This window comes from Rana temporaria, chromosome 2 (genome assembly GCF_905171775.1).
Source record: "Rana temporaria chromosome 2, aRanTem1.1, whole genome shotgun sequence".
Taxonomy (NCBI): domain Eukaryota; kingdom Metazoa; phylum Chordata; class Amphibia; order Anura; family Ranidae; genus Rana; species Rana temporaria.
Window position 1 is genome coordinate 3,531,023 of NC_053490.1, and position 25,745 is coordinate 3,556,767.

The window sequence follows — 25,745 nt, forward strand, 5'->3', positions numbered from 1 at the left end:
ATGGGTGGCAGGGGGACATCGCAGCTGCCGGGTATTCATGTCGGCTCCCGCACTGTCGCCGGGGCACGCTCTGGATCTGTTGCACGAAATTACATACAGGTATGTCGTCTCTCACAAAAGAGCCGACCTGCTGCAGTATATATACTTTGGCTGGTTGGCAAGTGGCTAAATATAGGGCCAGATCCACAGCCGCCGAGCGCAACTTAACTTTTCAGAGTTAAGTTACACTTCCGCAAATCTCCCAAGTTAGGTGCCGATCCACAAAGCACTTTCCTGGAAATTTGCGGCGGTGTAACTTAAATCCGTCCGGCGCAAGGCGTTCCTAATACAAATGGGCGATTCCCATTTAAATTAGGCTCGCTCCTGGGCCGGACGTACTGCGCATGCTCCGTCGGGTAACTTACTCGACGCGCATTGCGCTAACTGACGTCGCTCCGACGCCATTTGCTTAGACGTTAACGTAAATGGCGTCCAGCGCCATTCACGAACGTCTTTCGCAAACGACGTAGAGTTGAAAATGTTGACGCGGGAACGACGGCCATACTTAATAGGGCTTAGTCAAATAGGACTCAGCCCTATTTTTACGCGGCTTAACTCGACGTAAACGACGTAGATTTAGCGCGACGTTCGTGGATCGCCGTAAGTGTTAATTTGCATATTCTAAGCCGGCCGCAATGGCCTCGCCACCTAGCGGCCGGCCTAGAATTGCATCCTTAAGATCCGACAGTGTAATTCAATTACACATGTCGGATCTTCTGTCTATCTATGGTAAACTGATAATGTGGATCAGTTCCATAGATAGAAACAGAGATACGACGGCGTATCAGTAGATACGCCGGCATATCCCTTTTGTTTATTACCCCCATAGTGCCTGGGGGTCCCCTCAGACTGCCTGTAAAGTGGCGCATCTGTAGCATGCATAGAACATGCAGAAAAAATGACATTTCTCAAAACAAAAAAAAACGTATTAAATTTCATTTAAAAAAAACTTGAGGTTACAACTGTTGGCACCCGATAGATTTATGGAATTTATTATTATTATTATTAGTATTATTATTATTATTTTACTAGTAATGGCATTGATCTGCGATTAATTTTTTTTAATGTGACTGCAATATTGTCGTGGACACATCGGACACTTTTGCCACTATTTTGGGACCATTGACCTTTATACAGCAAACAGTGCTATAAAAATACACTGATTACTGTGTAAATTATGAAAGAAAGGTACAAAAGGGCGCAACAAGTGTAAATAATGTACATATAAACACCAATAAATTATATATAAAAAAAAAACGCAGATCCAAAAAAAAAAGTATAAATAATTGCAAATGTAGATCTGGTAGCGAGATTGCTGTGTTCCAGATTTAAGCTCCAACCACCGCGCTCTCAGAAAGTGCAACGTGCATATTAAAGTGCTTCACCCGAAGTGACAATCAAAATGCGCTCACCAGATTTAAGCGGCCATAGTTGACCTTCAGGCATATAAAGATTCTCTCAGGATCCTTCTTAATACAGGGCCGGATTCAGAAAGAGATACGATGGTGTATCTCCTGATACGCCGTCGTATCTCTGGGTTCCGACGGTCGTATCTATGCGCCTGATTCATAGAATCAGGTTACGCATAGATCTCCCTAAGATCCGACAGGTGTAAGTGACTTACACCGTCGGATCTTAGGCTGCAATTCCAGGCTGGCCGCTAGGTGGAGCTTCCGTATTATTACGCAAGGAATATGCAAATGAGGAGTTCCGCCGATTCAGAAACGAACGACCGCCCGGCACTTTTTTTTATGTCGCTTGCGTTCGGCTTTTTCCGGCGTATAGTTACCCCTGGGTCTATGAGGCGCAGCCAATGTTAAGTATGGCCGTCGTTCCCGCGACAAAATTTGAGTTTGTTTTTGTAGTTTGCGTAAGTCGTTCGTGAATACGGATGGACGTAATTTACGTACACGTCGAAAGCATGATGAATTGCCAACGTCATTTGGAGCATGTGCACTGGGATTCAGTCGCGGCCGGCGCATGCGCAGTTCGTTCGGCATGGGGACGCGCATCATTTAAAAGATACACGCCCCCTACCCGCCGAATTTGAATTCCAATGGGCGATTTACGCTACGCCGCCGCAACTTTACAGGCAAGTGCTTTGTGAATAAAGCACTTGCCTGAAAAACTTGCGGCGGCGTAACGTAAATAAGATACGTTACGCCAGCAGAAAGATCCGCTGATCTTTCTGAATCTGGCCCACAATCTCTCCCAAATAGGATCAATTCCCAATAAATCCAACACAGATGTCTTCTTAGTGAAAAAATTGTGTTCAATTCAATCAGGAAAAATGCCGGGGTGTATATTGCATGCCTGGGTGTATACTGCATGCCGGGGTGTATATTGCATGCCGGGGTGTATATTGCATGCCGGGGTGTATATTGCATGCCGGTGTGTATATTGCATGCCGGGGTGTATATTGCATGCTGGGGTGTATATTGCATGCCAGGGGGTATATTGCATGCCGGTGTGTATATTGCATGCCGGGGTGTATATTGCATGCTGGGGTGTATATTGCATGCCGGGGGGTATATTGCATGCCGGGGTGTATATTGCATGCCGGGGTGTATATTGCATGCCGGGGTGTATATTGCATGCCAGGGTGTATATTGCATGCCGGGGTTTATATTGCATGCCGGGGTTTATATTGCATGCCGGGGTGTATATTGCATGCCGGGGTTTATATTGCATGCCGGGGTGTATATTGCATGCCGGGGTGTATATTGCATGCCAGGGTGTACATTGCATGCCGGGGTGTATATTGCATGCCGGGGTGTATATTGCATGCCGGGGTGTATATTGCATGCCAGGGTTTATATTGCATCCCGGGGTGTATACTGCATGCCGGGGTGTATATTGCATGCCGGGGTGTATATTGCATGCCGGGGTGTATATTGCATGCCGGGGTGTATATTGCATGCTGGGGTGTATATTGCATGCTGGGGTGTATACTGCATGCCGGGGTGTATATTGCATGCCAGGGTTTATATTGCATCCCGGGGTGTATATTGCATGCCGGGGTGTATATTGCATGCCGGGGTGTATATTGCATGCCGGGGTGTATATTGCATGCTGGGGTGTATATTGCATGCCGGGGTGTATATTGCATGCCGGGGTTTATATTGCATGCTGGGGTGTATATTGCATGCTGGGGTGTATATTGCATGCCGGGGTGTATATTGCATGCCGGGGTGTATACTGCATGCCGGGGTGTATATTGCATGCCAGGGTTTATATTGCATCCCGGGGTGTATATTGCATGCCGGGGTGTATATTGCATGCCGGGGTGTATATTGTATGCCGGGGTGTATATTGTATGCCAGGGTGTATATTGTATGCCGGGGTGTATATTGTATGCCGGGGTGTATATTGTATGCCAGGGTGTATATTGTATGCCGGGGTGTATATTGCATGCCGGGGTGTATATTGCATGCCGGGGTGTATATTGCATGCCGGGTGTATATTGCATGCCGGGGTGTATTGAATGCCGGGGTGTATACTGCCCACTGTGATAAACCCGGCCGCTGCCTCCATTCATAGCTGTGTGTGTACTTGCCTGTATGCACTCTTTTACCCTGCAAAGCTTTTATATAAAAACGGTATCACACTCTCCCCGTTTATGTGGCTCATTGCGGTGGAGCCGTTTTGAATCTTTTCCAGATTGAATGATTGGAACAGTTTTTTTTCACTGAGGAGCCATCTGTGTTGGATTTATTGGGAATTGATCCTATTTGGGGGATATTTATTAACCCCCCTGGTGACATTCCCGAGTCTGGCTCGGGGTGGAATTTCAGAACCAAAAGCGGTAACCCCGAACCAGATTCGGGATCGCCTCGCAGTGTCCACAGGCAGGGAGTTACTTACCTTGTCCCTGGATCCTGCGATGCCTCCCCGTTGTGTGATTGAGCCGTGTCCTTGCTTGATTCTCACAGTGCCTGTGTGCCGCCGAGCTCCGTTCCCTGCGACGTTACGACGCACGGGGGAGGAGATCGGTGCCAAATTAAAAAAAGTAAATACAGTATACTGTAATCTTACACACCCCCTTTGTCCCTAGTGGTCTGTCCAGTGTCCTACATGCACTTTTATATAATAAAAACTGTTCTTTCTGCCTGGAAACTGGAGATTGTCCATAGCAACCAACAAGTGTCCCTTTACATCAAAAGTGCTTTTAGAGCAGCTAGAAAACAGCGATAATAAATTAGAATCACTTGCAGCGATAGCGATTTGTGGGGAAATTCGTCATCAAACAATAAAAGTAATGACAGCGACAATTCTGCAACTCAGCAAATTTCAGTGTTTTTAATTTGATTACATTTTTGAATATTTTTTATTATAATTACATTATTATTTGTTATAATAATTTATAGTTATTTATTATATTCTAATTTATGATTTTGTTTTTCAAACTTTACCATACCCGAGATGTCTACTAGACTCTTGTTTGGACAGATTTAAGTGAGTTATTCCTAAGAATTGCAGGCCTACAATCTAAAACGCCAAATTTCCATGCAAAATAATTGTACCGCTTTCAGCACCTAAAATCTGAAATAATCATCCCGCCAGGGAGGTTAATAAAAAGACAGTCCATACAGCAATTGGAGCTGGAGGAATCAGATAGAGCTAATAACATCGGTCCTGGGTCTGCAGATGGGAAGGCGGGGCCAGGAAAATATGGTGGGGAAGCGCCAGTACTGGGGATGTGTGTGACCAATCGGGCGTCAGTGTCACACGCAATCCCAGTGGCTGCAGAAACAGTTCACTACGATGTACGGAGCTGGCAGTGAAATGGTTCATGACTCTGATTGGACAGATCTCTTTGTGGTGTAAAGTTTTCAAAGAACACTTCTTATCCCTGGAAATGTTATGATGTCGGCACTAAAGTTTAACTATTTTATTTTTGTTTTGTGGGAATGTTTTGTGTGTTTTGAGTTCTTCTTTTGTTGTAAATTGGAAAATAAAATAAATAGTATTTGATTGGAAAAAAAAGTGTAACTATGGGCAGATCAATAATTACATTTGTTGTGCTTTTTAAGGACAGTTTTCCCGCACAGTATTCATTATAAGTAATTTTTCACGAGGATATTTTTAAGATACACAACCAGTCAAGCAATAGTTACATCTAAGGCCTCGTACACACGCCCAGGTTTCTCGGCAAAACCAGCAAGAAAACTGCTTCTTGCCGAGATTCCCGTTCGTGTGTACGAGGCATTCAGGTTTCTCATCTGGAAATCTGGCCAGAATCTCAACGAGAAAAACCTGCTCTCTTTTTTTTCTTCGAGATTCTTGTCGGCCTGTTTCCTGATGAGAAACCCGAGAGTGTTTATACTTGCCTGTCGCCGTGGAAACCCGCTCATGCTCAAAATGACTTCAACGCATGCACTGTAGCTTCTACGGCATAGGTAGGGTGAAGCAAGATGGCGGCGACAGCATCAAATATGACGAGCGCATGCTTGTCATACGCGATGGCATCACCGCGTTATTTCCTTTCAAGAGAATCGCGGTTCTTTTGAAAAGAAAGTCAGTGCACGCCGGCGGCAAGAGTTTCTTGCCAAGAATCTCGTCAGGGAAAACAATGGGTTTTTCCTGAGGAGATTCTCGGACGTGTGTACGAGACCTATTGGTTGACAAAAACAAATGTTTACATGAAATTAAAATAGCGATTGCGTTACATAAAAATCTTGAATATCAGTAGACACACCCGCAAAATGGGAGTGTAGTACCTTTGGCGTAATGCCACCATGATAACTTCTCGGTAGAATCAATAACCTTGTGAAAATAACAATTTAAAGCGGAGTTCCGGCCACAATTTCACTTTTTAAATATAAATACCCCTGTAATACACAAGCTTAATGTATTCTAGTAAAGTTAGTCTGTAAACTAAGGTCCGTTTTGTTAGGTTGTTACAGCATTTAGACACTTTATAAAATAGAAATTGACTGGGGCCATCTTAAGTGTGGGCATCATGAAGCCAGACTGTATGACTTCCTGGATTTCAGCCTTGCAAATCTCGCACATGCTCAGTGCTGCACAAGCAGTGTCAGATCAGGTTTCAGCACCTGTGCTGTCCAAGTCACATGATTCTTTGAGACTGGGGAGTGCACAGACTCCTGGAAAGTTACACCCACTACATTCCCAGGAGTCTGTGCGGTGTAGGTTAGGAAGCATTAAGCACCTAGGTGCAGGAAGTGGGAAGATTAACTATTCTGCCTAGCAACAACACTTTGAAGGCATCTAAAAAAAAAATCTTTTTTCGTAAAGGACTAATGACATTTTTTTAAAACTACTGATGTAATGTTATATTTATGGGTGGAACTCCACTTTAAACAGAACCGTCTGTATTTCACACGTCCAACCGTTACTATACTGCAGGTAAGTAAATGGTTAACAATGTAAAATAAATTAGACGTTTGTTTTGTCAATAACAATGGGAATTATGCGAAAATAAAAATATAATAAAAAATTGAATCTTTACAGAAAAATCTACAAGGTGGTTATTGATTCGGGAGAATAATTATAAATTGTATAACGTTCAATAATTCAATATTTTAGAGAACGCAAATGAATTCAAGATAAAATCAACATGACATAATTATCCATTCCAAAATAGCTCTTGGTTTGGATTGCTGGTTACCAGAATTTTTAAGATGGCTGCCGGATGGATACTCTTAAAGAGGAATTACTTCTTGCGACCTCAGAGTTCCAAATATCAGGTGATCAGGAATCTTCATGAATATCAAAATATGTATTGATATATATATATACAATAAATACTGCGCTCATCCAATAAGAGTGTATGTGGAATCTGTAGTGGCTGCCACCACAACAAAAGGATAAATGTAATAAATGTGAAAACAAAGTGCAGCGCCTCTAAAACAGGAAATAAGAAGCACTCCCCCTGCAGTAGGAGTGCTAAAGGTAAATATAGTGAAATAAATCACAAGTGTGCAAAAAAGAATCACAATGATAAGTCCATCAACAATGATATGTGAATAAAATAATCACAAATAATGCAAGTGTCCCGAAAGACAAAGTAAAAATTGTCCATTAAAGGGTGACAGTGAAATAACATCAAAATATACACCGGGTATGAAGCGTGGTTCCTTGTAAAATACACGTGGATAACATTTCCATCAGGAACAAAAACACCATCCGATCAGAGAAGAATTAAATACCCTTACCGGATTTGGTGGACCCAAAACACCATATGGCGGTGGGTCTGGTAAGCATGGACAGCCCAATGACTGGTCTTGATGGTTGTGTTGTCAAGCTCCTCGCTTTCCACCCGGGTGTAGATATCCACGGTAAATGATTAATTTTCCAACATGCTTCAATCCCCTTGTTGTGATGGAAAATATCACTTTCCCATTTAAACTGTATGGCCCGGATTCACATACATCGGCACATATTTATGCCGCTGTAGCGTATCTCCTTTACGCTACGCTGACGTAGCGCAGAGAGGCAAGCACTGGATTCACAAAGCCAGTGCTGCCAAATCTGTGCTGGGTTTCTTAGGCGTAAGTCGTCGTAAGTGGAAGTGGGCGTGAGCCATGCAAATGAGGCGTGACCCCATGCAAATGATGGGCTGAGTCTCAGACAGATACGTCTAATGGATGCGCATGTGCCATCCCGTGGACGCACCCCAGTGGGCATGCTCAGAAGTACGTCAGAACTACTCCCTAAGATACGCCGCATCACTGCCTACGGCGTGAACGTAACCTACGTCTAGTCATATTCACGTCCTACGTAAACTACGTAAAATACGACGGCTTGTGTTTCCTGGTGCAGCCATTTGCATGGATGCTGCTGACTTACACCTGCTTTATGGGGCATAACTTTACGCCGGACGTAGGACTTTACGCGCACTGCGTCGGACGGACGTACATTTGTGAATCGGCGTATCTCCCTCATTTGCATATGCGAATAGAAAATCAATGGGTGTGCCACATACGTCCAGCGTAAATATGCGCCCACTCTACGCCAGCGTAGGCAAGTTACGTCGGTCAGATGAAGCCTATTTTCAGGCGTATCTTGGTTTCAGAGTCCGGCGCATAGATACGACGGCGCAGATTTGCACTTACGCGACGTATCTCGAGATACGTCGGCATAAGTGCTTTGTGAATCCAGGCCTATAAGATGAACTCCAAACACAGGAAGAAAGAAAAAACAAAAGAGGATGCCTCCTAAAAAAAGACTAAAAAAATGTATTCAAATAGAAAAATTCCATCCACAAAAATAAAAAACATATAAAACGTCCACATCAAGTAAAAAGTAGAAAAAAAGTTTGCACAGTATTGGAGTGGCTGGGGCCAGTGTATGTGCCCGAGCGGTTTCATCATGCCCCAGTTGAAGTCTTAGGCCTCGTACACACGACCGAACATGTCCGCTGAAACTGGTCCACGGACCAGTTTCCGCGGACATGTCCGACCGTGTGTAGGGCCGACCGGACAGTTTTCCGGCCTAGCGGACAGGTTTCCAGTGGACAAATGTTTCTTAGCATGCTAAGAAACATGTCCGCTGGAAGCCTGTCTGTCGGACATGTCTGATGGTTAGTACGACTCATCGAACATGTGCGCTGGGCCGAAATCCCGCGCATGCGTCGAAGTGATTCGACGCATGCATGGCAGCATTGAACTTCCTGGGTCGCGCACCGTTTTCATCGGACTTGTCTGATCGTGTGTACAAGGCCTTAGCAGATGAAACCAGTGATTTATTTCACTATATTTACCTTTAGCACTCCTACTACTGGGGGAGTGCTTCTTATTTCCTGTTTTAGAGGCGCTGCACTTTGTTTTCACACACATATATATATTTTTTTTTTTTAAAACTGGTTTGTCCAGGAATGACACAGGTTATATATATCAATCAATATCATGCAAAATGATTATCTATCTGGATAAATTAATAATTATGATATTTCCAATGAGTATGTGTTAATCTAAACATAGGTTAATTCTTATGCCGCGTACACACGATCAGTCCATCCGATGAGAACGGACCAATGGACCGTTTTCATCGGTTAACCGATAAAGCTGACTGATGGTCCTTCGCGCCTACACACCATTGGTTAAAAAAAACGATTGTGTCAAAACGCGGTGACGTAAAACACACGACATGCTGAAAAAAAGTTCAATGCTTCCAAGCATGCGTCAACTTGATTCTGAGCATGCGTGGATTTTTAACCGATGGTTGTGCCTACTAAGGCCATGTACACACGATCAGTCCATCCGATGAGAACGGTCTGATTGACCGTTGTCATCGGTTAACCGATAAAGCTGACTGATGGTCCATCGCGCCCACACACCATCGGTTAAATAACCGTTCATGTCAGAACGCGGTCACGTAAACCACGTACAACGGCACTATAAAGGGGAAGGTCATATCCAATGATTAAGTAACGTGTGTTTGTTACGATACGATACGCGTGAGGAAGAGGAGGATTGCTGGTGACTTCATCCGCTCGCGGCCGCAGAGCGGAGACCCTGATCATACTACACACTGTTTATACAGCTCTGTCTTGCCATTGCTGGGATCAGGTCTCTGTTTATGCAGTGCAAGAACGGCAGGCTGGCTGTGGGACATCCTTCATTTACATACAAGCCGCTTCAAGGTAAGGGGCTTGTATTCACTATTTCCATCTTCACTACTGCACTGTGAAAGGTTTGGAGTCTGTCATTTTGGAAGCACATTTTTTACTTTGCACTGAAGCACTCATCATGGAATCTTAATAGAAGTGAAGCACAGAAGCACTTAATATTCATTCATTATTTGCTTGATATTGCGTTCTTGATTATTGGATTGGATTGTTTTTCATCTTCACGTTATTATTGCACTGGACACTTTTCTTATATATATATATATTATATATATATTTTTTTATATTGACATTTCTTGATATTTTTTTTTTTAATTCCTTGGTGAATTATATGGGACATTTTTCACTGCAGTCATTTATGGATTGATTTTTTTTCACTTTTATGCATGGATTGGAATTTTATTATTTATATTTCTTCCACTTTTTGATGTTTTTTTCACTTTTATGGATATTATTCATTTATTGCATTATGCACTTTGGATTGTTTTGAGCTCATTTGCATATTTGCACTATATATGTTATATGTTTATGAAGATAGCTACTGCTTGTTAATTTTATCTGAACGATTCCAGATCACTCGCTATTAATATTGTGCGGGTCACTGGCACATTTGTCTTTTTTATCATCATTTATCCACTCTTATTACTCTCCACATTACTCAGTTAATGTTGGGTGGGTATATGATTTTATTCAGAGTGGAACACATTTTACACAGGAACCAGTGGAGCACATTTTCCTGACAACTTATTCACATTATGTAAATCGTTATTGATATTTAGTTTTAATTAGATCCTGTTGCAAGCGCCATTACACCCCCCCCCCCCCTTGTCATATCCAATGGCGCCACCCTTGAGGCTGCTCTTGCTGATTCTGTGTTACTGCGTGTTAGTAAAAGTTTGGTTAGAGCCGTTTCACGCTTTTCAGTCTCCGTGCTTTGCAGATCGTTTTCTCAGGTTCAGTTTTTGCTTTTGGGTTCGTATCTGTTTTTCAGTGATTGCAGTCAGGTCGTATCTGTTTTGCAGTGCGATCCTGTCCGCTCGATTTCTGTTTTTCAGTTTGTTCTTTTCAGGCCTTGCTGTACTTGGTTGCTTTTTGCTTTAAGTGTTCTTCCATCATACGAGTGATACAGAAGGTCTATATTAAGGTAAGTTGTCTCCTTTCACATCACAATCTATATATGTCTTTAATGTATGCTAATGTCTTGTATTTCTTGCATCATTCCCTAATTACCATGATTGTAATATGCTGTGAATGTCCCCTTTGTCCCCATGCACGATATAAGTTTTGAATGCTCCTTTTTTGGCCTACATGCATATTTCCCTTCACTAACCTGTCCAGCATGCTATCCTAGGCCCAAACACACCTAGCCCAGTCTGTTTCCTACTTTTTGTGTATGCTCCATTGTAGTTCTGCCCCCCCCCCTCCTTAAAATGTGTCCCAATGTTTTTTTTTTCTCATTCCATTTTGGCAGAGTGCTAGAGGGTTTATTTTTTCTGGGCCCAAACTCATCTAGAAACACCCCCCTTAAAATGTTTAATGGCCCATCAGAGGGCTGAGGAGTCTGATAATTGGGCCTATTTTAGATCTGGCATGTAATTAGCACTCCACTAATAAATGTTACACTGATGTTGGACAAGGATGTCTTTTGTATTGTGATTGCATTGTTTTTGTGCCAAAGTAATAATTTGGAGTTTTGTTTGACTCCACAGTTTCCTTCCACGCCACAGGAATGGCAGACTGTGGCTTCCCAATTGGCCCAGCGGTAGGACTTCTCTAACAGTGGAGAGGCAATAGATAGTCCCGCCACCCCGTTCGGGGTCATACTATTTCAACTACAAAGGTTTTCATAATATTGTATTGATGGTGTTGGCACAGTATGAGTTGTTGTAAGTGGACGTGGGGAGGAATGGCCGGATGTCCGACGGTGGAGTCTTTGCGCAGATGGAGTTTGCCCACCATCTCCAGACTGGTGGCCTGGCCCTGCCACGGGATGAAGATAATGTGGAGGCACTCCCTTTTGTGTTATTTGTCGCGGATGTAGCTTTCAGGCTTGGACCACACCTCATGATGCCATTTCCCCAGAGGACTCTCACCCTGGAGAGGAGGGTTTTGAATTACCGGCTGTCCAGAGCCCGGAGGGTTGTCGAGAATGCCTTTGGGATAATGTCCAGACGATTCCGCCTGTTCCAGACAGCCATCCACATGGCAGACTATAAACTGAACACTGTCATTTTTCCTGCTGCATTTTTTATAATTATTTGCACAGGCATTCAGAGACCTACCTTTCAAACATTTGGCCTGAGGCCAGACAATCATCTGAGAACCTGACTGGCCTGGACACTGGCCGTACTGGATTGGCCCCCAAACTTCTCGAGATGCCTGTGATCTATACACTGGTAGGGGGGCCATTGCTATGCCAGACTATATTTCTTTGTAAACAAACCAAAAAAAGGCAGAGGCGCATGTCCCAGCTGGAGGAAGAGTGTCTGCAGGTCAATAGGGAGGCAGATTCCATCATGAGGGCCCCCTTAACCCTCTTGAGGGCTACAGCACCTACCTTGCTGACCAGCTGCAAAAAATGGATGAGCGACAACGGGCCCTGGCAGAGGATTTTTTAGCCCGAGAATATGATGTGATTCATCAACAAATATTGAACTTTAAAAAACCTGTGGGAAATCAGAAATCCATCCTATTCTAACAAGAATGTTCGAAGGGCAACAATTGTTCAATTGGTCACTTATATGCAGACCTTGATACCAGAGCTAACTTCCACCATGATAAGCAATAAAATCAATAACATGAGGAATGCTTACAAGAAGCGTTTGATACAGGTCCGTGCTTCTCGGAGGTCAGAAGCAGCAGCAGATGAAGTACAGGAGCCCAAGCTGTGGTACTATAAACACCTGCATTTTCTGGACGATCAGATCGAGGCCAGATAATCACCTTCCAGTCTTCCCTCCACCACTCCCTCCACCACTCCCTCCAGCATTCCCTTCCACTGTTCCCCCCACCCCTGCAGAGGGTGCCGCGGAGCTGGCTGAGATTGAGTAGCCATATCTGAACATCTTCAGTCAGGTATAGTAGTTTACAACATATTTCTTGGCCTCCAAAATTTTTTTGGTTAACGAGATGTTTTTTGAACCAAAATGAAAGCTTGAAAACCCAAACAAAAGTCGTGGGCAGAAAATATAGTGACAGGGATGCCAACTGCAGGGGTCAGAATGAGAGTTGACAATGCAACAGTCATGAGCTTTAAAATGGGTGTGCTTGATGAAGCCAAAAAAAAACATGTCCCTTTTTTAGACACAGGAAGAGATCAGCCAAGAGGAGGAGGAGGCTACCGAATGTGTCAGCCAGGAGGAGGAAGGGGTGAGTGGCAGCCAGGAGGAGGCTGGGCAGAGTGGCAGTCAGCAGGTGCCCAGGCCCAGTGGCAGCACTGTGTCAGAGGTGGCTCCCCTCCAGATGCGGCCACCAAAAAAAACGAGGTGCATGACCCAGCTGGAGGAGGAGTCACTGCGGGTCATTAAGGAGGCAGCGGAAATCACGAGGGCCCCCCTTAACCCTGTTGAGAGCTTTGGCTCATGCATTTCACACGAACTGCAAGAAATGGAGAAGCAACAACATGGCCTGGCCCAGTCTCCTCCTCCTGCTGCCACATTTTCACCACCTGCAAGGGGCCGTGGAAGGAGCCGTGGAAGGAACGCTGCAGGGAGCCGTGGAAGGAAGGCTGTAAGGAAGACCAGAAAGTGATTTCCTGGCTTTAAGATGATTTGCCAGAAAACTGAGGTTGTTGTAGTACCACAGCTTGGGGTCATGTATGACATCTGCTGCTGCTTCTGATTTATGGGATTTGGGGAGCACATTGTGACCCAAATTAGAGGGACTCCTGATGTTATTGATTTTGTTGTTGATTATGGTGGAATGTGCCTTTGGTGTCCAAAGTCTGCAAATATTTGGCTGATTGGGCAATTGTTGCCATTCATGTTGCTTTTTTTATCCAGAATAAATGGAGATTTAATTGAAGTTAAATACTTGTCTATTGTGTTTTTCGGGTGAATAGCCATCAAACATTTCCGAAATACAATGTGAAATTAACAAAGGACACAACCTCCTTCAGGGGGGGGGGGGTGAAAAAAAAACATTGTGATAACTTGAGAGAAAAAAAAATTCTCCACAAAAAAAAAAAAATTATGTGGAGTACAAAAAAATATTTTGGAGATCTGACTTTCTAAAAAAAAAAAAAACATGAGATCACAAGCAAAAAAGAAAAGAAGTCAGTATGGGAGAACTCTGTCTAAATAGCATCAGCAAAACAACGTCTTTATTCTAGCGATAGAACGAAGAAAAAAATACGCTGCAATAAACGAGACACTAATTTTAAAAATGTAGAAGGTGCCATCTCCAAAACGAACGCTAGTTTTACAAGAACGAGCGCTCCCGTCCCCTAATTTACACTGAGCATGCGTGGATTTTTAACCGATAGGTCATGCCTACAAACTATCGGTTTTGACCTATCGGTTAGGAATCCATCGGTTAAAATTTAAAGCAAGTTGGCTTTTTTTTAACCAATGGTTAAATAACCTATGGGGCCCACACACGATCGGTTTTGACCGATGAAAACAGTCCATCAGACCATTCTCATCGGTTTAACCGATCGTGTGTACGCGGCGTTATACTTTTATAATCATGATTTGGTGCTTTCATAATGCTAATTAGCTTTTCAAAACATTTCTACTTTTATATATATATTTTTTTATAACAGAGGGCCAGATTCACAAATGAGATACGACGGCGTTTCTCCTGATACTCCGTCGTATCTCTGTTTCTATCTATGCGGCTGATTCATAGAATCAGGTTACGCATAGATATCCCTAAGATCGGACAGGTGTAATTGTTTTACACTGTCGGATCTTAGGATGCAGTACTGCGGCCGCCGCTGGGGGGATTTTGCGTCGTAAACCAGCGTCGGGTATGCAAATTAGGAGTTACGGCGGATCCACGACGGTTTTTCGCGTTCGCTACGTCGCCGCTAGTCAAGTTTCCCGTCGCAAAGTTACACTTTTTTTTTGGTGCCTTAACTTTAGTCAGCAAGTGTATTGCTGTCTAAAGTATGGCCGTTGTTCCCGCGTCAAAATTCAAAATTTAACGTTGTTTGCGTAAGCCGTTCGGGAATACGGAAGTACGCTACGCGCGTCGCCGTTCAAAAAAATGACGTCACGGCGCGCAAAGCACGGCGGGAGTTAGGAAATGGAGCATGCGCAGTAGGTCCGGCGCGGGAGCGCGCCTAATTTAAATGGCACACACCCATTTGAATTGGCCCGCCTTGCGCCGGAGGCCGCGGGCGTAGTTTTCATCGCAAGTGCTTGGTGAATCAGGCACTTGCAATGAAAAATTGTGGCAGTGTAACCTATCTAGGATAAGTTACGCCGCCGCGATTCTACGTGAATCTGGCCCAAAGTTCATAGGTCACCAGATACTAAAATTATAATCACCTGTGACCTAGAATATCATAGGTAATCTGAATGATTTATCAAAGATATGGATGACTATGGTACACATTGATTCTTACAACATGCATTGCAACATTGTAACATAGCATATTGAGGGGCAGATCCACAAAGGCATTACGCCAGTGTATCTATTGATACGCCACGTCATTTTACATTTCCCGCGTTGTATCTTTGTATGCACAAAACAAGATACAACGGCATCTCGGGTCGATCTGACAGGCGTACGTCTGAGGCCTAGTACACACGAGAGGATTTATCCGCGGATACGGTCCGCCGGAACGTTTCCGCGGATAAATCCTCTCGAGGATTTTGATCCGATGGAGTGTACTCACCATCGGATCGAAATCCGTGCCGAAATCCCATCGCAATGACGTGTCGCGCTGTCGCCGTGATGATGACGCGGCGACGTGCGCGACGCTGTCATATAAGGAATTCCACGCATGCGTCGAATCATTACGACGCATGCGGGGGATGCATTCGGACGGATTGATCCGGTGAGTCTGTACAGACCAGCGGATCAATCGGTTGGGATGGATTCAAGCGGATAGATTTGAAAGCATGTCTTCAAATTTTTATCCGCTGGAAATCCATCCCAGGAGATAAAAATCTGCGGAAACAGATCCACTGGATCGTACACACCAGGGGATCTATCTACTGGAGCCGGTCCACGGATCAATTCCAGCGGATGGATCCTCTCATGTGTATGGGGCCTTAGTACGCCGTCGGATCTAAGCTGCAATTTTCCGGCGGCCGCTAGGTGGCGTTTCCGTCGAAATCCGCGTTGAGTATGCAAATTAGCTAGTTACGGCGATCCACGAACGTAGGTCCGCCCGGCGCATTTTTTTTTACGTTGTTTGCGTTCGGCTTTTTCCGGCGTATAGTTAAAGCGGCTGTTATGAGGCGTACTCAATGTTAAGTATGGCCGTCCTTCCCGCATAGAAATTTGACATTTTTACGTTGTTTCCGTAAGTCGTTCGCGAATAGGGATTTGCGTAGAATGACATCACCGTCGGAAGCATTGGCTTGTTCCGGGTTAATTTCGAGCGCATGCACAGTTAAAAAAAAAACGTTGTTTATGTCGGGTCACGACGTATTTACATAAAACATGCCCCCATCACAGCCATTTGAATTCCGCGCCATTACGCCGCCAAAGATACACTATGCCGCCGTAACTTACGACACAGATTCTCTGTGGATTAAAAAAAAAATAAGTTACGGCGGAGTAGTGTATCTTAGATACGCTACGCCCGCCGCATAAATGCGCCACTGTACGAGGATCTGCCCCTATATGTCCATATCTATATAGATACATGTAGGTATTTTTCTTTTTTATGTTTCTGACTTGCATAACTTCAAATCTTTCTAACATGTGTTGGAAAGGACTTTGAGCCGCTTAAAAGGATGTTTTGAAGATGACTCAGCTTGTCCAAACAGATCTTACTTGAGCACAATGGGCCAGATTCAGGTAGAATAGCGGCGGCGTAACGTATCGCATTTACGTTACACTGCCGCAAGTTTTACGGGCAAGTGCTTGATTCACAAAGCACTTGCCTGTAAAGTTGCGGTGACGTAGCGTAAATCCCTCCGGCGCAAGCCCGCCTAATTCAAATGGGGCGTGGATCATTTAAATTAGGCGCGTTCCCACGCCGAACGTACTGCGCATGCTCCGTATTTAAATCAGCTAGATACGCCAATTCACAAACGTACGCCCGGCCGTCACATTACAGATATGCCATTTACGTTAGGCTTTTCCCGGCATAAAGTTACCCCTGCTATATGAGGCGTAGATGAGGCGTACCAATGTTAAGTATGGACGTCGGAACAGCGCCAAATTTTTCACGTTTTACGTCGTTTGCGTACGTCGTTCGCGAATAGGGCTGGGCGTCATTTACATTCACGTCAAAAGCATTGGCTTCTTGCAGGTTAATTTGAAGCATGCGCACTGGGATACTTTCACGGACGGCGCATGCGCCATTCATAAAAAGCGTAATTTACGTACGGTCACATTAAATTTACATAACACACGCCCACATCTTCCACATTTGAATTAGGCGGGCTTACGCCGGCCTATTTACGCTACGCCGCCGCAACTTTGGTTTGAGAATACTGCACTTGCCTGTCAAAGTTGCGGAGACGTAACGTAAATAGGATACGTTAAGCCCGCACAAAGATGCGCGCTTCTCTGTGAATCCGGGCCTATAACTTTTGTGCAAACCAATCAATATACGCTTATTGGAAATGTTTTTACCAAAAATATAAAGAAGAATGCATATTGTTTTTTACATTTTTTATTGGATTTATTATAGCAGAAAGTACATTTTTTATATAAAAAACAAACTCTAAATAAAAGAAAAAACACACAAAACTAATTTTAAAGCCCCCAGTTCCCACATACATGCACATCATGCAAATGGCAGCTTCAGGTGCGGTTATGTAGGAAAACAACAATCACACCACACATATCGCTGCACACACCAGAGGGAGAGGAATGACTCTAGGGACATCATTCATGGAGAACTTCTTATGCCGCGTACACACCACCGCTTTTCATGGCAGTGAAAGAAACAACATAAGCAATGTATAAAATTATTAGGAAAACTATAGTAGTAACTCATGGCTTAAGGAGCAAACCCACCATATTACTCAACCGAGTTCCAACTCAACCCATCCTAGAAAATGGACCCCACTTCCTCCCACCCAGGTGCCTGTTGGATCTCCTTTACCTTGTGTAGATATCTCCTTCTGAGATCCTCATGATATAAAACAAATGTACAACACTCTCTATGTGACACCGGTGCCACATAGAATGTCAGGGACCAAAATGTCAGGGACCACCAGTGCTGTTCATCAGGGACCACCATGTCAGGGACCACCAGTTCAGAGCGTGATTACTTGTATATACACAGCAGGGATCTCCGATATTGTTATATGAGAACGCCGAGCGCTGATGCCCTGCCAACACTGTTATTATGATTGACAGTGCAGTGTTCTTATTATGGCGGGGCGGGACATCAGCATTGGTGATCTTGTATACTATACCTGACACAGTGTGACATCCCTGCTGTGTCATACAATTACTGATGATAATTCCGCTCTGCACAGAGATAGCTGATGGACAGGGGTGGGGGTGGTGCGATGGGGTGGGGATAGAGCGAAGGGGGATGGAGTGGAGGTGAAGTGGAGGGGCGGTGACTGGCAGGAGCAGAGGAGGAGGAGGGAGGATAGAGGAGAAGGATGGCACCTCCTCCATGGGCGGCACAGACCGGGGGCTGTGAGACCCCCTCCGCCCACAACAAGTCTGCTTCCTTCTGCTCGGCTTTCAGAGGACTACAAGGGGGCGTGTCAGACCGCTGGCTGAGCTCAGGAGAGGGAAAGCAGCCAGCGGACTTACAAATAGGAAGTCAGCAGGCAATAACGTTTTTTCAGCAAGTTCAGCAGCCTATTACAGAGGAACTACAGAGCTCAGAAGAACATGGATGGCAAAGTGGGTGAATGTAGGAGATCGGCAACAAGGACATGGAAACAAAATTTGGAGTTCTGTTTTAAGGTTTAAACCACCATATGAATGAAAACTGACCATTGTAAGAACCCTCGGCAGTGTTATATGGTGTTTCCCATCCCCCTCCAACTACTATTTTTGACAAATAGCTTGGCCTTCTACAGGAAGTGGAAGAAAACAGATCTACTGGGAGGGTCAACAGGTAATAAAAATTAGTTACAAGGGGAAACTCGGAAAAACAAAAACATCTACGCGAAAAACAGATTGCACCATTTATGGAATTAGTTACACTTTAGTGCCAACATCATAACATTTCCAGGGATAAGAAGTGTTCTTTACAAACTTTACCCCAAAAAGAGATCTGTCCAATCAGAGTCATTAAAGTGAACCCCATTCAGAGGAATTTCAGCCTCCTAGTGAAAGTATGAGTACTGTTGAATGAATCCCATAAACAGCAGCAACTCAGTGTTGGAAGTCCTACACCAGCTTGGGAAGTTGCTTTCTCACTGAACAGAGACGTCTCCCTGGCTGGTGTCCCAACTACAGACCTGCCTGTAAAGCTGTCATCTATGAGAGGAGATGAAACATGGAAAGGAAGCATTGATGGTGAAGAGGGAGGTGGGACATGTAATGGGAGGTGTGGACAAGGTGGGCTTAGCTGGGGCCCTCAAGCCTGGCTGATGAAGTATAGTGTTGAGCAGAATACGCCATATTCGATTTCGCGATATATCTCGAATATATAGTCGAATATTCGAGATATATTCGCTAAATTCGAATATTCGTGATATTTTATCGAAATGAAATGATTGCGAATTTTCGCTATTGCGAATGCGAAAATAATTGCGAATTTTCGATAACTGCGGTAGGAGCACTCTGATTGGCTCAGAATATTCGTGATATTTTACAATACAAAATAATTGCGAATATTCGGCAAATGCGGAAGGAGCACTCTGATTGGCTCAGAATATTCTTGATATTTTACAATACAAAATAATTGCGAATATTCGGCAAATGCGGAAGGAGCACTCTGATTGGCTCAGAATATTCTTGATATTTTACAATACAAAATAATTGCGAATATTCGGCAAATGCGGAAGGAGCACTCTGATTGGCTCAGAATATTCGTGATATTTTACAATACAAAATAATTGCGAATATTCGGCAAATGCGGAAGGAGCACTCTGATTGGCTCAGAATATTCGTGATATTTTACAATACAAAATAATTGCGAATATTCGGCAAATGCGGAAGGAGCACTCTGATTGGCTCAGAATATTCTTGATATTTTACAATACAAAATAATTGCGAATATTCGGCAAATGCGGAAGGAGCACTCTGATTGGCTCAGAATATTCGTGATATTTTACAATAGAAAATAAAAAGTGTTTTGCATTGGTGGTGATTCTTTACTCTATCCATCTGTCACAGCCGTTTGTCAATCAAACACCTTGAAGATTGAACACGTTCATGCTGCATGCTTTGGACTTTTTTTCACTTCACATATCAAAGACATTTTTATGAAAGATTATTTTTCTATTATTGGGACTATATTTCTTTATATATTTGTTTCACTGTGTATTTCACAAGTTATTTGCGCTTGCTTATTTTATAATTTGCCCACATGTCTTGTCACTAGACATATTTTTTATTCTTGTAGAGCGACTCCATTTTCTGTCTTGTATTAATTTATGTTGTATAACATTTTTGAGTTGCTGCTGTATTCTCCCCTTTTTTTAAGGTATGCGCAATTTTTTCCTTCTTACAAAAAAAAATAATATCAAACATATAAATATTCATAACAGAAACATACACAAAGCCCCCCCCCTTTTGCATCAGAGACAATCAGAGTTCTCCTACCACAGTTATCGAAAATTCGCAATCATTTTCGCATTCGCATTAGCGAAAATTCGCAATTTTTTTTTATATTCGGCAACATAAAAGGATCGCCTCAGCTTAGCTACTTGGCCCAGGGTCTCTAATCATACCAGCAATGCTTTTAGACGTCGATAGGATGTGATCTGTTTTAAAAATAAAATTGAAAAAATGTGAATATTCGGAATTGCGAATATTCATTGCGAAGTTCGAAATATATCGCGAATACTCGAATATGCCATATTCGAGCCGAATATTCGCAATACGAATATTCGTGAGCAACACTAATGAAGTATCAACAGTCAGAAGAATTTGGAATGAGCTTTCAAAATGTGGAAGGTTCGGCAAGATGCCACTTGACCACTAGTCTTTGTACGGCGGCAGTGTTGGTCATGTATTAGCTCAGGATCTGTCAATGAAGAAAACATTTGGGAACACAGCTCAGTTAGTGAATGATAAAAAATACATTACATGTTCAGACAAAGCTCCATGAAAAAAGGTAAACATGAGAATAACGATGAAAACAATTCAGTCATGGGTGCTTATCTAAAAAGAATGTCAAAAGGTAAAATATTTGCAGGCCTTCTAAGTGTGTGTCTGATGGAGATAAGAACTAAACTCAAAGCCTCCAATCATTACATTCCAGTTTGCTCACAAATTTGTGTTACTTTTTTTGAGAAGAATTTTATCTTTTCACTTCTTCCCTAGCTTGGGGGATAACATTGGGGCTGTGAAACTAATGGGATGCCCGCAACTCCTTTGATACCCCTTATTTCAGAGTTTCCTCTCTGCAGCTGAAGCTTGTAAATCCTCTGGTGATAGATGATGCCGACATTAATGTAAAAGCTTTGTCACATTCAGAGCATTAAAATGGCTTCTCTCCATTGTGAATCCTCTGGTGTCTGATAAGATGTGACGTCTGTGTAAAAGCTTTGCCACATTCAGAACATTGATATGGTTTCTCTTCAGTGTGAATCCTCTGGTGTGTCTTAAGGAGTGATGTCTGTCTAAAAGCTTTGCCACATTCAGAACACTGATATGGTTTCTCTTCAGTGTGAATCCTCTGGTGTGTCATAAGGTGTGACTTACATGTAAAAGCTTTTCCACATTCAGAACACTGATATGGTTTCTCTTCAGTGTGAATCCTTTGGTGTCTCATAAGGGTTGACTTCTGTGTAAAAGCTTTGCCACATTCAGAACACTGATATGGTTTCTCTTCAGTGTGAATCCTCTGGTGTCTCATAAGGTATGACTTCTGTATAAAAGCTTTGTCACATTCAGAACACTGATATGGTTTATCTTCAGTGTGAATCCTCTGGTGTATGATAAGATGCGACTTCTGTGTAAAAGCTTTGCCACATTCAGAACACTGATATGGTTTCTCTTCAGTGTGAATCCTCTGGTGTGTCATAAGGTATGACTTCTGTGTAAAAGCTTTGCCACATTCAGAACACTGATATGGTTTCTCTCCAGTATGAACCCTCTGGTGTCTCATAAGCATTGACTTATGTTTATAAGTTTTGCCACACTCAGAACACTGATATGGCTTCTCTTCGGTGTGAACCCTCTGGTGTATGATAAGATGAGACTTAAATGTAAATGCTTTGTCACATTCAGAACACTGATATGACTTCACTCCATTATAACCCTTCTGGTGTGTGATACGTTTTGCCTCCATTGTAAATCTTTATCACATTCCAAACAAGAAATATCTTCTGAAATGACTCCTCTTATGTATACATGGGTTGGACTTTACTGTAAAGTCATTGTCACTTCCAGAACACTGAAATGACTTCTCTCCTGTTGTCCGGGATCGATGTTGAAGAGGATTCAGAACAACATTTAGATCACGGATATGACTTGTGTCCTGTGTGAATCCTCCAGTCAATTGTGATAAAGACTTTCAGTCACTTCAGACACCCATATGGCTTCACTTCCCATGTGACTTTGTTGTATTGATGAAGATCAACATGATAGAAAACTTGGTTCCTCAATCCACCTGTACAGAAAAAATAAATAAAAGTCCGAATTCTATAAAAAGAGCTGAATAAAGTTGTTTTCTTTTATAACATTCATTATTAAATGTATCTAATATATAGAAACAATATATACAATATTATTTTACTGAGGTCAATATCTTATTCCCATTGGCTGATAAAATGTACATTTTATTACAATTTCCAGCGGGAGAATCTCATTCAGAGAAATGTGCTGCATAGTGACGCAGGAATGTTCTTGGGTTCAGATTTGTGGGGACTTTAGGCAAGACGTCTAAAAATCCAAAATTGCAGATTTAAATGCAAACCTCATTGAAATCAATAGTAGGCGAATCTTGAAAATCAATTCTCTGCATTTTCAAAGCGATTAATTATTCCTAATGATCTTCCTCGCCCTTCAGAGATGTGGTGAGATCTTCCTTTCCTTTGATCTCAGTAACCCTGGAAATCCACAGAGACATTTCAGTGGGATAGAAGATCTCACCACGTTTATAAGGTGAATGAGTAGTGATATTTTATATAAAGCTTTAGAAAGGAGGGTCATGTGTAGAGGAAAAGCTGAAGAGTCATCTCTCAGGTGTATTCTGGGTAGATGTTTGGTAAGTTTTCAAATTTCTCTCCACAAAGGGAACAGCAGATATTCTATATATATACACACACTCCACTCTAAAAAAAAAAGTTCTGGAGCTTTTTTGGGGTGATTGTTGCACATAGGGCAGCCCAGTCCAATGAATGGTCTACCCTATGCGTGACGAGTGAAAATGCTTCAGAATGCTAAAAAACCTCATGGGGGGAATGCGAGTTCCCAATACGCAGAGTTATGAATGCGGCTTGACAGCTGAGTGACTCCATCACCTCCATCCTATTTACTTATATAAAGCTGGCCATATACTATGCAATCTGATTGTACAATGTCCTTTAGGTGTACCACGTTGTATAGTGTATGGTGATCATTACAGAACCCAGGACACACTTCTCCAAATTGCAATATTACAGGTCTATCCATCGGTCGTTATCTGATCGCTCAGCTCCTGCACACTCTGCCAAATTAACAATCTATAGCTGTGTATTTAGTGAGAACGGGGATCACTGATTGCAGAGGAAAAACATGCACCTGATGAGGTGGATGGAAGGGGGAGGGGAGATGGTGCAGGGTGTGTCCAGGAAGTAAAGGAGAAGTGATTATTATCCACTTAAGGACCGAGCCTCTTTCTGAGATTTGTAGCTAGATTCACGTACGACGGCGTATCTTTATGCCTGCATAGCGCATCCCATTTGCACTATGCCAACGTAACATAGTGAGGCAAGTACTGTATTCACAAAGCACTTGCCTCCTAAGTTACATCGGCGTAGCGCAAAGGGCCCGGCGTAACCCCGCCTAATTCAAAATAGGCAGGTAGGGGGCATGTTATATGGTAATGAATCGTGACCCCATGTAAATGAGGGCCGTTAGTACGGCGCATGCGCGCATGCTCAGAATCACATCGCAAATACTCCTTGCTTTCGACGTGAACGTAACCTACGCCTAGCCCCATTCACGTACGCTTATGCAAACGACATAAAATACGACGGCTGTTCCGTCGTCTATACCTTGCATGGGCTGCGCCATCTTTTTGGTGGTTTATCTTTACACCGGAAAAATGCCTTACGTAAACAGCCTATCAGGCGCAAGTATGTTTGTGAATAGGCGTATCTTGCTCATTTGCATATTCTAGGCGTAAATCCACATACACGCCCCTAGCGGCCAGCGTAAATATGCAGCTAAGATATGACGGCGTAAGAGAATTACGCCAGTCATATCTTAGCAACATTTAAGCGTATCTCAGTTTGAGCATACGCTTAAAGATACGACGACGCAGATTAGGACTTACAACGGCGTATCTACTGATCTATCTACTGATCTATCTATCTACTGATACGCCGTCATAAGTCTTACTGAATCTGGCTATTGGTGTTCGCATGTTAAAAACAGTTTTTTATTAGAAAATCAATTAGAAAAATCAATTAGAACCCCCAAACAGTATAAAAAAAAATCCTAAAAAAATCGAACACCCTAGAGAATATAATGGCGGTCATTGCAACACTTTATGTCACACCGTATTTGCACAGCGGTCTTATGCCGCATACACACCATCACTTTATGTGATGAAAAAAAACGACATATTCTGTGAAGTAACCTACACACCATCGTTTTCTCACAATGCTCTAGCAAAGCGAGGTTACGTTCAACACGTTTTTCCATTGAAGCTCGCTTCATAAGTAGCTTCTGGGCATGCGCGGATGAAAAAACATCGTTTTAAACGACGTTTTTGCTACACACGGTCAATTTCTGTGAAGTAAAAATTGACGTTTTGAAAAACGACACATAAAATTGAAGCATGCTTCAATTTTTTTTGGTCGTTTTTTAGAAGACATAAAACGACGTTTTCCCCCACACACGGTCAATTAAAGTGACGTTTTTAAAAACGTCATTTTTTTTCATCACATAAAGTGATGGTGTGTACGCGGCATTACAACCGCACTTCAAACAGCCGATGTATATCGGAGTGCGGAGGTCCGGAAGTGATTATACAGCCAGCTGGACACTGAGGTAAGGGGGGTGTAAGATAAACAGAAATAAGTACATTAATGGTATATTGGTACATGGGGGGGGGGGCTGGAATTTAGGAGGGGAACTTATCCTTTAAGTCAGCAATGTGAGGGGTGCAGTGTTTGGGATGCACAGTATTTATAGATTAGTGAGGGGGAGGGGTGAAAGGACGCAGTGAGGTTCTGGGACAATAAAGACCGCTCTTGGACAGATTGTCTGGTGAGGTCTAATGACCACAAAGCTACAATATAAAATGTCCCAGAAGGGGGCGCTCTGTAAGGGGGGACAGAGAAGAGCGATCTGGAGATCTGACCTCGGGACCATGGAGGGAACAGTAATGGGAGGTGTACTGTAGATCTGCTTCATTGCCGGGTTCACCTCCATTACCACCAACATGTGATCTTCCATATACCAGCAAAGACAAGTGTGACCCCAAATCTCATCCAGTCACCTTACATGAGAACATGTCCCCCCCATCCTCCATCCTGTGTCAGGGTGCAGAAGGAGGATCTAGTCTGCCGGTCTGTAGTAAGTATGGTGGAGAGGAGGGGGAGGGGTATTAGGAAGGTCATGTATGTCAGCTGTGCTGGATCATTAGAGGCCCCAGACCTGCAATCCGGACAGTTCAGTGTACAGACAGAGGGGG

At 43.2% G+C, this 25,745-nt stretch overlaps 1 protein-coding gene and 1 pseudogene across 2 annotated transcripts in view; one reads left to right on the forward strand and one right to left on the reverse strand.

The window, feature by feature from the left end:
- LOC120928403 (zinc finger protein 300-like) overlaps nt 1-25,745 on the forward strand; it is a 1,021,177-nt gene that overhangs the window by 958,679 nt on the left and 36,753 nt on the right. The window lies entirely within an intron of this gene.
- LOC120928410 lies at nt 20,979-23,105 on the reverse strand (annotated as a pseudogene).